Consider the following 14,701-nt stretch of genomic DNA (forward strand, 5'->3'; position numbering starts at 1 on the left):
GGATGACTCACGATCGAAATCAGGTTTTGTGTTTTGTCTTAATGAAGGTGTTGTGAGCTGTAAAAGATCAAATCAATACATAGTAATTGATTTTACAATAGAGGATGAATACATTGCAACCAGTGAAGCACCAAAAGAGGTTGTTTAGATCAAAAAGTTTATATCTGGATTAGGGGTTGTTCCCAGCATATCAGATGATGTAGAACTTCGTTATGACAACAATGGAGCCATTGCACAAGCAAAGGAACATTAATATCATCAATGGTCTAATATTCTTAGGCACTTTCATCTCATTCGAGAGATCATAGATCGAGGAGATGTGGAGATATGCAGAGTACACACAAATGAAAACATTGTCGATCCCCTGACGAAGCCTCTGGAAAAGAAGAAGCATGATCATCACACTGAGTCACTCGATATTAGATATGTGAGTGATTGGTCTTATTACTAGTGGGAGATTGTTAGAGTATGCCCAAAGACCAATCATGAGATAATTTTAGTGGTACATTATATTTACTAGATTTTTTAATAAAGGCATTGCCATTATTTATTTCAGTTATATTTCTTTATCTCAAATAAATTGAAAGATAGTAAATTCCTTATAGTAATGTGATTATTATTAAATATTCTTAGTTGAATGTTATTATGGATATGGATAATAATAATACGTTTAAGACTAACATGTTGTTGGTTGATGGCAATGAGTTGTCATTAACATAGAGATATCACAATCAATGCATGAATTGTTGTTTAAGAATGACATATTGGAATGACCAACAATGAGCATATGTCTTGGATTATTATGTGACAGTCACAACATTGCTCATGGTGATAACTATGTGTATGATCGTCATACTTGAGATCATTACTATCTCAACATATATTCTTGTATGTTTTGATGCATTTAAACATGCTCCGTAACTGGTTGCATTATAAAGACTGATATTGAACACATCACAATATTGTAGTAGGATGTGAATTATTAAGATATGATTTTACTTCATACATAATGGGAAATATATCACATGCCACCTGATTGAGTGAGACTATAAATGCATTGTCTTGCTCAAATAAGTTGATATGAGATATCACAAATTATTTTTTTTATTATAGTCTACTCTAAATATCAAGAAATAATAGATGGGCTATACAAGTGTGACTATTTCAAGACTTGTGTCTAATTTAGATATAAAGGATAAAAGGATATAATACATTAAAAGAGTTAGTCATGAAGATATTATGTTGCATCATCACTTCCTGTAGCTTTGGTAACAATGATTATTACTAGATGTCACTTATTGTTTGTAATATTAGAATGGTTCTAATAATTACTATTAATGTTACAGGAACCTACAGGGTCACACCCCATGGTTGAAAAATCAATTTATAAATGAGTTACACATGTATAGTTTTATTGTGCATTAATAAAATGTATAATTAATATATATATATATATATATATATATATTTGATATATATGTTGTTGTAATTTTAATTATACATAGAATGTCGAATTTAATTAAACATAATATAATTAGGGAAATTATATTCCTTTTATAATTTTTAGAATCAAACATTAAGGGTTAGGGTAACACGATATAAAAGGAGGTTATTGGTCTAGCAGTCATTTAATCCTTTTTGGAATATATTTTTCTCAAAACAGTTTTGAGAAAAAGAATTTGCTCTTAACTTTTTTAGCCTTGTAAATTGAGTAGAGGCGAAGACATTTTTAGTGGAGGCTTATGAATCGAACCATTCGCAACTGCTGTTGTCATGCAGGTTTCCAAAGAACCCAAGGTGAAATGATCATATTTCATCTCTATTCTGGTTTTTGTACTTGGATCACTGGTGAGACCGTCAGATTATTTTTCTGCTTCGCCATAGGGTGTATTGGCGGTCCCAATAGCAAAAATAGTTGAGAGGGTCCTTAGTATGAGGTCCAAGTAGGCTAGTGAGACTATAGGGAAACCAGGAGAGCCCCCGAGGTAGCAAGATCAGTTCAAACTCTGGACAAGAGGGTCAGTGATAGTCAGAGTTTATGGACACCCTCAATAACTCAGTCTAGGAGAGTCAGTTAGAGTTCCAATCGCGGGGGTAGATATGAGTCTTGGAGGAGAGCCTTGTCAATAGTTTCAAGAGCTAGTGCCAGCGAGACGAACAGAGGCTTCACCCATCCCCTTTATACTCAGTGTGGGAGGAGACACCTAAAGACATGCCAATAGGGATTTAAGAGTTGCTATAGTTATGGCCCCTTAGACCACTTTATACGAGATATTTTAGGGGTTTAGGGAGGACTCTAACATTGACTCAGATATTAGTACTACCCATTCATAAAGATCGAGGGCCAGCAAGAGGTGGTAGAACTACTTCTGAATAGTAGAATCGAGGATAGGCAAATCAATGGCAGGGGCAATGTAGAGGGCAACCTCCAGAAAATACGTAGTGAGAACCCACGAGGAATGTGATACAACCAATATGATCTTAGGTACCTTTATAGTAATTTACATTCCATTTACTGCTTTGGTAGATATTGGTTCCACCCACTTCTACATTTGTTCTAACCTAGTTCAAGAAATATAAATTTCAACAAAAGACTTAGAGGTATGAGTTTGAGACCTTTTTAGAACACTTGATGGAGCCCTTCAGATATTTTTGACATGATTATAGGCATGGATTGGCTATCCGAGCACGATACCAGAAGTGCAAGGCCAGACTACTCAAGCTAGGACAGATGATTGAACCAAGTTAGTGATGATCAATGAGAAATCAAGTCAGTCAAGGATAATATCATTCATAAAAGCCCAGCGGATGATCGATCGTGGATGTGAGTCCTTCTTGGTTCATATGGTTGATACATGAATTTCAGTTCCAACACTCGAGATATCCGAGAAGTTTGAGATTTCCCTTATGTGTTCCCAGAGGAGTTTCCAGGTTTACCGTCGGACCGTGAATTAAAGTTTGGCATTGAGGTAATGTTGGGTTCAGCTCTGGTGTCCATTGTTCCCTATTGCATGGCACCGACAAAGTTGAAGAAGTTAAAGACTCAGATTTAGGAGTTACTAGAAAAGGGTTTCATCTAACTGAGCATTTCTCTATGGGGAGCATATGTATTATTTGTCAAGAAGAAAGATGGGTCGATGAGGTTTTGTATTGACTAAAGATAGTTGAACAAGTTAACCATCAAGAGTTGTTACCCACTTTCTAGGATAGACGATCTCTTCAATCAGCTAAGGGGAGGGTGTGTGTTCTCAAAGATAGACTTGAGGTCTGGTTACTACCAGCTGAAAGTCAAGGATGCCGATGTAGCGATTACAGCCTTCAGGATGAGATATTGTCATTATGAGTTCCTAGTAATACCGTTTGGACTCACCAACGCTCGGAGGTATTCATAGACTTGATGAACTGAGTCTTTCACCCCTACCTAGACCAGTTCATAGTGGTGTTTATATACGACAACCTAGTATACTCCCGATTAGGGGATGAGCATGATTAGTATCTACACATTGTCCTCCAAATACATTGAGACCTTCAGTTGTATGCTAAGTTTGTGAAGTGTGAATTTTGGTTACCAGAGATTTCATTTCTGGGTCATGTGGTATCAACAGATGGCATTAGAGTCGACCATAAGAAGATTCAGTCTATAGTTGAGTGGGAGCCACCTAATAATGTGTTAGAGGTGCGCAATTTCATAGGTTTAGTTGGGTACTATCGTTGATTTGTTCAAGGCTTCTTGATGATAGCCGCCCTGTTTACCAAGCTTCTTTAGAAAGAAGTTCCCTTTGTGTGAAATGAGAAGCAATAAGAGAGCTTTAAATATTTAAAGACCATCTTAACTCAGGCCCGAGTTTTGACCCAACCGAAGTTGGGCAAAGACTTCACATTTTTCAGCGATGCTTCATTGAATAGCCTTGGATGCATCTTGATATAGGAAGACAAGGTTGTAGTTTACACATCTCGTCAACTTAAACCATATGAGCGTAATTACCCCACTCATGACCTCGAGCTAGTAGCAATAGTGTTTACCTTGAAGATTTTACGACATTACCTCTATGGTAAGAAATGACATATCTTCACGGATCACAAGAGTTTTAAGTATCTACTCACACAGAAGAAGTTGAACTTGAGATGTCGTAGGTGGGTTGAGTTACTCAAGGAATAAGAATGCATGATAAACTATTATACAAGTAAGGAAAATGTTGTAGTAGACACCTTGAGTAGAAAATAGATGTCATAGTTGTCAGCTCTCCTAGAACGATTGAGCTTGTCTAGTTAAGGTGGGTTATTAGTCGAACTGTGAGTTGAGCCAGAGTTAGTAGGCGAGACACAGAGATTATAGAATTTAACTGAGTAGATAAAGGGTTGGATTAAGAAGGTTTGTCAAGGCAAAGCACCGGGTTTTGAGTTACTTGATGGTGGAACTTTGTACTTTAGATGTAGATTATGTGTACCTGCAGATGCTTAGTTATGCAATAAGATCATTCATGAGGCGTATTTCAGTATGCTTTCAGTTCATCTAGGCATTAACAAGATGTATCAGGAGCTCCGACAGTTGTTCTAGTGGCAGAGCATAAAAAGAGAAGTGTCAGAGTTTTCAGCTAAATGTCTAGTGTGTCAGTAGGTTAAAGTGGAACAACAGGTTTACATCAATCAATTCAGATTCCTTAGTGAAAATGAGACAGAGTAACCATGGACTTCGTGACTAGATTACTAATGACCAGATAGAGACATGACACAGTTTGGGTCATAGTTGACCATTTAACCAAATTAACACATTTTCTCCCTATCAGGATGGACTATACCTTAGAAAGGTTAGCTTAGTTGTACATCCGTAAGATAGTGAGATTTCACGGTGTACCAATTTCATCATATTCGAGAAAGATCCCCGATTCACTTCCCGTTTTTGGAAAGCCATTCATGAGTTCTTATGCACCAAACTAAACTTCAGTACAACTTTCCATCCTCAGACAGATAGCCAGTTAGAGCGAGTCATTCAGATCTTAAAGGACATGCTCAGGTTCAATATCATAGATTTCGAGGGTAATTGGTAGGACCACCTACCACTAGTAGAATTCACATACAATATTAGTTTTTAGTCGAGCATCCAGATAGCTTCGTATGAGGCCTTATATACGCGCAAGTGTAGAACTCCTATATGTTGGACAAAGCTCAATAAGGTTAAGAAAGTGGGTCTAGACCTAATCAGAGAAATCAAAGAGAAATTTCGATTAATTCAGAGTTGGTTGAGATAAGCCTTAGATAGGCAGAGATCCCACACAAATATGAAGCATAAGGATATAGAGTTCTCATCAGGGGACAAGTTGTTCCTAAAGGTTTCCCCGTGGAAGAAAGTTTTTCATTTTGGTCACAAAGGGAAGTTGACACCGCGCTTCATAGGGCCTTATAAGGTACTAGAGAGAACTGGCCCAATATCTTTTTGGTTAGCATTACCACTAGAATTGGAGTGCATCCACAATTTGTTTCATGTAACTATGCTCAGGAGATACAATTTTGATCTTTCACACTCCATATCCCTAGAATATATTGAGGTGAGCCAAAACATGACCTATGAAAAAGAACCCATCAGAATCTTAGCAAGAGATGTTAAGGAGCTAAGGAGCTAGAGGATTCCTCTAGTGAATGTGTTGTAGAGGAACCATGTCGTTAAGGAATCAACTTGGGAAGCCGAGGATGATACGCTGCTTCATTACCCTTACTTCTTTTATCCAGGTAAATTTTGAGGATGAAATTTAATTAGGAGGGGAAGTTGTAATTCCCAGAATCTCGGGTTAGTAGTTTCGTGTTAACTCGAGTGGGCCTTAGAACAATCCATTAGCTTGTAAGAAGTTTTGACCCAAGTTGTGTGGAATTGGGCTTGGTTTAAGCAACATAAGTTAAAAAATGTGTTTTTAATTAGAGACAAAAGCTTGAATGACCAAGGAAGCAATTTAAAAAAAATTAGAAAAAAAAAGATGAATTCCCTTAATTGGCATATGTCACCCATCGATATCTCTTTTTTCCTTCCACTTCATTTTTTCACTTTCCTCACCTTCTTCAACTCTTTCCTTCTTTAAGAGCTAGAGCAAAGGTAAAAGCTTTAGTGGCTTTCTCATTTAGTATTACCAAGGAAAGGTAAGAATAATAATCCCTATCTCCATAGCTTCAATTCAAGTTCTCAACCTCTTCATTTCTTCATGGTTCCCAAAATGTGGGTTTAGTTGGGGTTTGGAAAACCATAGCAAATCAACCCATTTTTGAAAGAATTAAGCTTTAAGAGATGTTAAAAATTCCTTCCTAAACTTCTCAATAACTTTAGTAATCTATATGATGATTTTTGCTTAGTGAGAGAAGTTGAAGAATGCTCCAAGAGAAAAGGGAAGGAAAAGCTTACTTTGGGCTGAGCCTTGGACACTTCCAGCAACTTAGAAATTATAGGTTACACCCTTCTAACTCAACTCTACCACATGTAGATCATTAGGTGTGTTTCAGTAGGTTGTATGAGTTATGAAGCATGTCCATGGTATATTAACCTTTTGATGTTTTCAACATGTTTACAGCCTTATTATGACCCCTATAATTAGACATAACACTTTAATAACAATTGAGAACCTCAGTAGGGTATTTAGGGAGGAAAGTTAACATTTTTCTTGCCCAAAATAGGGTATTTCTGGGTACGAGTATTAGTACTGGAGGAATAATACCGATATTGTTCTTTAGATGTTAAAAACAAAAGGAATTTTAAGACTGAAGTATAAATACTCCTTCAATGGGTGTCAATATTGTAGATAGGGTATCGATAATCATAGGGTGGTATCGATATCGAGTTCATTTAGCATATTCTAGTAGGCAATTTTGGTACAGATACTCATGGGAGTATTGATACTGGTACCAATATCCTTAGTAGAGGTAATGATACTGGTGTATTTTTCAAAACATCAAGCCTAATTTTGGTATTGAAACTTAGACCAATATCGATACCCCAACACTAGAGTAACGACACTCAGCCAAAAGTATAGATACTATTTCCCCCTTTATCAACATAGTTGAGTCAGTTAGTATCGATACCAAGAGGTGGGTGTCGATACTCAGTGTTCAACATCGATACTAAAGGGACAATATTTGTACCAAGGGAACCGACGGACAAATTTAGGTAAGTAATTCATTCATTAAGGGATTATAATTGAGGGACCCAATAATATCACAATATCAACAGATAAAACTACAAGTGAGAACAATAATAAACTCAGAACAACTAGAAACATTAACAACTAGGATAACATAAAACTAGCCTTGTTTGACGCTTGGGAAACAACCAAGACACCCGAGACTCTTTAGCAGAATACGACAATTAGTTGGATATCCAAATCAGAGCCAAGACACTTAAGTAGCCGACCAGGAACAGATGCCCTAAGACTCGATGGAGTAAGTTGGTTGGGTGTACGTTTCTGATGTAGCTCGGGATCTCACCCCATATACCTGAGGGTATCTCAGAAAGGCTAGAGGGGTGTGTGAACTCCAAGATGCATAACCCTCAACCGTACCATGATGCCTATTTTAGTAAAGTATATTAGTACTTTGCATGTATTCATACATTTACCGCTACTTAGCTCATATAAGCATGCATATAGTATAGTATTGTTATTAGTATGGTACTAATCTCGTAAGCTCAGCGTTCAAAATGTGTTTTCATGCGTAGGTTCCTAGGTGATCAGTGGCAGAGCATTATCATCGACAGTAATTCTGATTCAACTGAGAGATTTAGAGTGCATCTTGATCTTATTTACAAGACATGTACTATTGTAGACCCTATTTATGTCAGATGTAACTCTATTTTGATTTAAACTCAGCATTGTATTATTTAAATATTTTGGGAGTTCCCCCGTACTTGCAAACCCAATTTATTTATGTTTTTAAATTATTTCTATGGATGGATTTTATGAACCACATTTCACATGATGTTTTAAAAGAAAATTTTTGGGTTAGCCACTTTAGTGGTCTCATGTGACATCGTGATCCAGTGATCTTTGGGTCGAACTAGATTAGGGTGTTACACTTGGGACCTATTCAAACCCATCTAAATATTTAAAAACAAGTTTTTGTAACCCTAGTCATTCCTAAATTCGCCCACACCTCTCGTTTTGAAAGAAAAACCTCATTACTTCATCTTCTCTCATCCAAATGTTCTTCATTCCTTGAACTCTAAACCATCAACTAACACTACTGTCCTAAGCTCCTTACATCATATTTGATCCTTTAAAACACTTTTTTATCAACACCTTATTGATTTATAATCGTTTTGATGAAATAACACAAGGTTTTCATAAAAGTTTCCATAACCAATAATCCTGGGACGAAGTCAGGATTCTAACTCAATGGGGCAAGATATAACTAACAATAGAAAATGAAAATAGTAAAATAAAAATAAATCAAAATAGGAGCTGCAAAATCAAAATGAACCAAAAGATAAATGTCTAAATACATGCTTATCCCTATATATCTTTTAATAATAAAAATTTTCAGGGAGTTGTGGCCCCTAACCTTACACATTAAGGATTGTATCTTGTTCATATTCGTTTGTTAAAATGATAAACGAACATAAATGAATGAACGTAAACGTGTTGGATTAAAATCTATAATTATGGGAACATATTTATAATGTATATTGTTATCATAAAATATGAACAAATTAAGTGACCAATTATGTCACAAAGTCATAAGGTATTAGAAGTATCATGGAAATAAAAGTGTAGATACTATTAAAGTTGTATCTATAATTTGATGAGAGACAAAGTTATGAGTACAAACAATAACTGATTCTTAAATCAACTATATAAAGAGGTTATGATCGCCAAGAAATAAATATCTCGTATTTTCTCATATCTTCGTCATAGAGAATACTCAAGGAAATTCTATTTTCTTGGAAGATCACAACTATAAGTCAATATTCAATATCTCAACCTTCTAGGTAATCTCTAACAATGGATTCAGATACTCTTCCACAAATCTAGTATTTATTTTATTCTTGATGGTTTGGTATGATTGGATCTTGATTTAATTTCATATTTATTATAGTTTGGTTCTAACAAGTGGTAGCAGAGCTTTATCTTATTGAATCATTAAGAATCGATTGATTTTAGCATTTATAATTTAGGGATTAAAACTTGTGACAACCTTAAATTTTATTTATTCTTTACTTATATTCCCTTGGATTTATTAAAAGATATTATACTTCCATCGCATAATCAATAAATAAAGGATTTAGGTCCACTGCATAAAACAAATTGAAAGAAAAATTGCAATTGATTTGTTATTGCCTTTAATGAAATTTGCGTATGTTTTTCCCTTTTGAAATTAGTTTTAATATTACTTTACACAATTTCGATAATACTGGAAGTTATGTAATTGGTTTTATCATTTGGAATTCATGCGCCTACTTTGTTTTAAAAAAAAAAACATATATTGTTTGATAATATATGAAATATATTTAATTAGGTTTGATCAAAATTTTAAATTTGATTTTTTGTTATTAAAGAAATTATTCAGGAATAAATAAATTTGTATTTTGGCTATGTCTGGTATTTTACTGAATTATTTCAAACAAAATGTTTGTCAAAGTGACCTCTTTTAAATAGATTAATTTATTTGAAATATCAATATGATTATGTGCTCTTGTGATTCATGCATTTATTAATTGACCTAAAGAAAAGTTAACATTTGGTCGGACTTCAAGAGACACAGTGGTAATAAATATATGACAATTATAATTTATTTTTATGTGAGCATTGTAATAGTCCAAAGATTAGTGTTTTGTTCAATATAATTTATTGTCAATGTTTGATTACTTCGACAAGAGTATTGTTTACTGTTAGTATTATTGTTTAAAGACTTGGTACTAATGTAGTGTTTCGTATCTTGTGATGGGAATTAGCCATTATTTCGAATTTATTATTTACTAATATCAATTCTATTCGCATGCTTAATGGCACAAATTTCAAGAAATGGAAAAGGCACTTACTTATAGTGTTTGGTTGTATGGACATAGACCTTGCATTAAGGGAAGAACAACCTGTACCTCTCACTGCAGAAAGCAACCCTAATGCAAAAAGGGATTTTGAGAGGTGAGATCATTCAAATCGCATGAGTTTGATGATCATGAAACACAACACTCTGAAGGCTTTTAGGGGAACAAAATCTAAAGAGATTAATAAGGCTAAGGTTTTCATTGACAAATTTGAGAAATGTTTTGCTAAAAATAATAAGGTTTTGATGACATCACTTCTAACTTCTTTGATGTCTATGAAGTATATGGGTTAAGGAAATGTGAGAGAATATGTAATGAGAATGTTCTATATTGCTTCAAAGCTTAAGGGACTTAAGATCGAACTTTCTAAAGATCTACTAGTTCCTATGGTTTTGGTATCTCTTCCTACGTATTTTAACCAAATTAAAATCAGTTATAACCTCCAAAAGGAGAAATGGACTCTAAATTAGCTCATATTTCATTATGTGCAAGAGAAAGAAAGGTTGAATTAAGAAAAAAACTAAAAGTGCTCACTTGGCCTATGCCTCTAAAGATAAGGGCAAGAAAAAGAAACATCGGAATAAAGTTGTTAAGGGTCCAAGTCAAAAGAAACAAAAAATAGGATAAAGAAAGATGTTTCTTTGGTAATAAGTATGGACACGTGAAGAAAGATTATACCAAATATCACTCTTCACGTGCAAAGCAATGTATGATTATTACTTTGGTTTGTTCTGAGGTTTGACTTCAGTACTAAGAAATGCTTGGTGGATAGATTTTGGTGATACCACTCACATAAGTGTTTCTATGCTGGGTTGCTTGAACTACCGAAAGCCAAATAATGGTGAAAAACATATCTTTGTGGGCGATGAAAAATCGCTAGAGGTGGAAGCAATTGAACACTTTAGGTTGCTATTAGGAATTGATTTTTATTTGGATTTAAAATATTTTTATTTGGATTTAAAAGACTTTTTCATTGTATTGTCTTTTAGACTAAATTTTATTTTTGTTTCTTTATTGGACAAATTTGGGTATTATTGTTCATTTAGAAACAATCAATTTACTTTGTCTTTATATTCAAATGTTATTGGAACTAGTTATTTAAATGCATATAACAACCTTTATTCACTAGATACAATTGCATCCAATAATGAAATCTTGCACATGGAATCACGTGGTACTAAAAGGAAATTAAATAAATAAAATTCGGCATCATTATCGCATAAGAGCCTAGGTCATATCTCAAAAGGTACAATTGAGCGCTTAGTGTTAATGGTATTTTGGGGTCCCTTAATTTTACAAACTTTAATGTATATGTTGAATGTATCAAGGGAAAAATACCAAAACTAAGAGATTAAGTGCCAACAGATGTACAGACGTCTTTGAATTAATTCATATGGATATTTGTGGGTCATTCCCTACAACATCCTAGAATGGTCAAACACACTTCATAACATTCATAGATTACTCAAGTTATGGGTACCTATATCTCATTCATGAGAAATCTCAGTCTTTGGACGTGTTCATAGCTTATAAAGCTTAAGTTGAGAATAACACAACAAAAGAATTAAGAAAGTTAGAATTGGTTGTGGTGTTGAGTACTACGGTAGATATGTTGAATCAGGTGGACCACGTCCAAGACCATTTGCTTAATTCCTAGAGGAATATGGTATTGTCCCACAGTACACCATGCAAGGATCACCTAGTTTAATGGTGTAACTGAGAGAAGTAATAGGAATCATAAGGATATGGTAAGAAGTATGATTACTCATTCTATCTTACGTGAGTCTCTCTAGAGAGAAGCATTAAAGACAGAAGTTTACATTCTGAATAGAGTACCCACTAAAGCAGTTGTAAAAACACCTTATGAGCTTTGGACAACTCAAAATTCTTATTTATAGTATTTTCATATTTAGGGATGTCTAGTTGAGGCAAGGTCTTATAGGCCACATAAAAATAAATTAGACTCCAAAACAATGAGCAACTACTTTGGCTATTTTGAGTGATCTAGGGGCTATAAATTTTATGATCCTACAATTAAGAAAAAATTTAGACGGTAATTGTAACATTTTTTTAGAATGTTGAGTTTGGAGAGAGAGAAACAAGGTTAAAGAAATTACTTTTGAAGAGGAATCATATTATAATTCAGTTCCTACCATCACTTTTGATGGGGTTAAAGTTTCTACGCCTATTAACCAATAAGTGAATCTAGAATATTATCAAGATAATGTTGAACAAATCCCTATTCAAGATGAGATAATCGTTTCATAAGAACAAACTCAACAACCTCAAGAACAAGTGTCATTAAGGAGATCCAAGAGACAAAGAAGAAATGTTATTCCATAAGATTACATTGTATTTCTTCAAGAAATTGAGGATGACAAAGGAATGATGGAAGATGATCCAATCAACTTTTATTAGGCCATGAAAAGTACTAACTCTCAAAAGTGGACTGATGTCATGCAAGAATAGTATAAGTCCACGCAAGACAATAAAGTTTGAAAACTTGTCCCATTACCTGAAGGTGCAAAATCAATTGGTTGCAAATGGATATTTAAAATCAAGAGGGATACAAATGGTAATGTGGCGAGGTATGAGACACGTCTTGTAGCTAAAGGATATACTCAAAGGAAGGCATTGACTTTACAGAGACTTTCTATTCAGTTTTATCGAAATACTCTTTTAGGACAACCATGATGCTTGCTGCTCAGTTTGATTCTGAGTTACATTAGATGGATGTTAAGACTGTATTTTTAAATGGCAACATTGAAAAAACAATTTATATGGTGCAACTGAAAAACTTTGAGTTGGGAGATCGAAAGCATATAGTTTGTAAATTAAATAAATCTATATATGGACCCAAGCAAGCTTCTCATCAATGGTACCATAAGTTTCATCAAGTAACTATCTCATTTGATTTTGAGATGAATATGGTTGATGATTGTGTATATAAAAAATTTTGTGGGAGTAAGCATATATTTCTGGTTCTATATGTCGATGATATTTTGCTTGCCACAAATGATGTAGGTTTGTTACAGGAAACCAAGAGAATTTTGTCTAAGCACTTTGAAATGAAAGATCTTGGTGATGCTTCTTTTATCATAAGAATCTAGATACATTAAGATTGATCTCAGGGTATTCCTGGATTATCATAAAAGAATTACATCGATAAAGTACTTAAAAGGTCTATCATGCAAAATAGTAAACTAGCGGACACCCTTGTCGCTAAAGGAAATAAATTTATTCTTGCTCAATGTCCTAAAACTGATCTTAAAATTTAGAAAATGCAAAAGATTCCCTACACATAAGGATTTAGGAGTCTAATGTTTGCTCAAATATGTATGCATCCATATATTGCTTACATTGTTAGGATATTAGGTAGATACTCAAGCAATCTTGATATGAACCATTGAATAGCAGCTAAGAGGTTTATGAGGTATCTTTGGAGAATAAAAAATTACAAGCTCACTTATAGGAGATCAGATCATTTGCTGATCATCGGGTATTCTGATTTTGATGGATGCTAAGATAGTAGACAATCTACTTTAGACTATATTTACACGCTAGTTAGAGGAGTTATATCCTAAAAAAGTGCCAAACAGACACTTGTAGCTTCTTCCATTATTGCAACAAAGCTTGTTGCATGCTATGAAGCATCAAACCATTGAATATGGGTGTGAAACTCTGTAAGTGGGTTGCATATTTTGGAGAATATTGAAAGACCACTTAAACTATTTTGTTACAATAAGTTAATAGTTATATATTCCAACAATAGTAGCTCGTCTAAATCAAAAACATAAAATTTCTAGTTGTGAAAGAGAGAGTGAAAAATGGACAAATATCCATTGAATACATTAGAACAAACTCCATGATAACGAATTCGCTCACAAAAACTTTAGCACCTAAGGTCTTTCATGAGCACACTACTCATATGGGTGTTATATCACTTAATGATATAATTGTTTGAGTGAGAGTTTTATTTGCTTATGTTTGTTTTTTTTTAGATATTTATGTATTTGGTTATTTTCTTATGAGAATTAAAATATTCAATTTATTCATTCTCTTTTATTGTTTAGAGATTAACTTAACTTATGTCTAAAGAGTACCAGTTGGAAATAGACATATGCGGTTCACATTATATATAATTACCATGCTACACTCCATGATTGATCTATTTCATTTGATTGTGTTTGTATTGACCACTAATAGATCTAGTCCTGATTGATACGACAAATGTTGCTTTGGTCCTATATGGATATAGTTGATGGATAAGATTGTTATAGAATATTTACTATATAATAACAAATTTTGAGTTCATAAGGTTATACATTTATCAGGAAACATATGTTTCCCAAATGGGAGATTGTTAGATTAAAATCCATAATTATGGACACATATTTATAATATATATTGTTATCATAAAATATGAATAAATTAAGTGACCAATTATGTTATAAAGTCATTATGCATTAGAAACATCATGGAAACAAAAGTTTAGATAGTATTAAAGTTGTATTTATAATTTGTTGAGGGGCGGAGTTATAAGTACAGACAATAATTGATTCTTAAATCAGCTATTTAAAGAGGATATGGTCCCCAAGAAATAGATATCTCATATTTTCTCTTATCCTTGTCAGAGAGTTTACACTCAAGGGAATTCTATCTTCTTGGAAGAATACAACCATA

The sequence above is a fragment of the Hibiscus syriacus genome, unplaced genomic scaffold, assembly GCF_006381635.1.
Source record: "Hibiscus syriacus cultivar Baekdansim isolate YM2019G1 unplaced genomic scaffold, ASM638163v2 tig00111837_pilon, whole genome shotgun sequence".
NCBI classification, from domain to species: Eukaryota; Viridiplantae; Streptophyta; class Magnoliopsida; order Malvales; family Malvaceae; genus Hibiscus; species Hibiscus syriacus.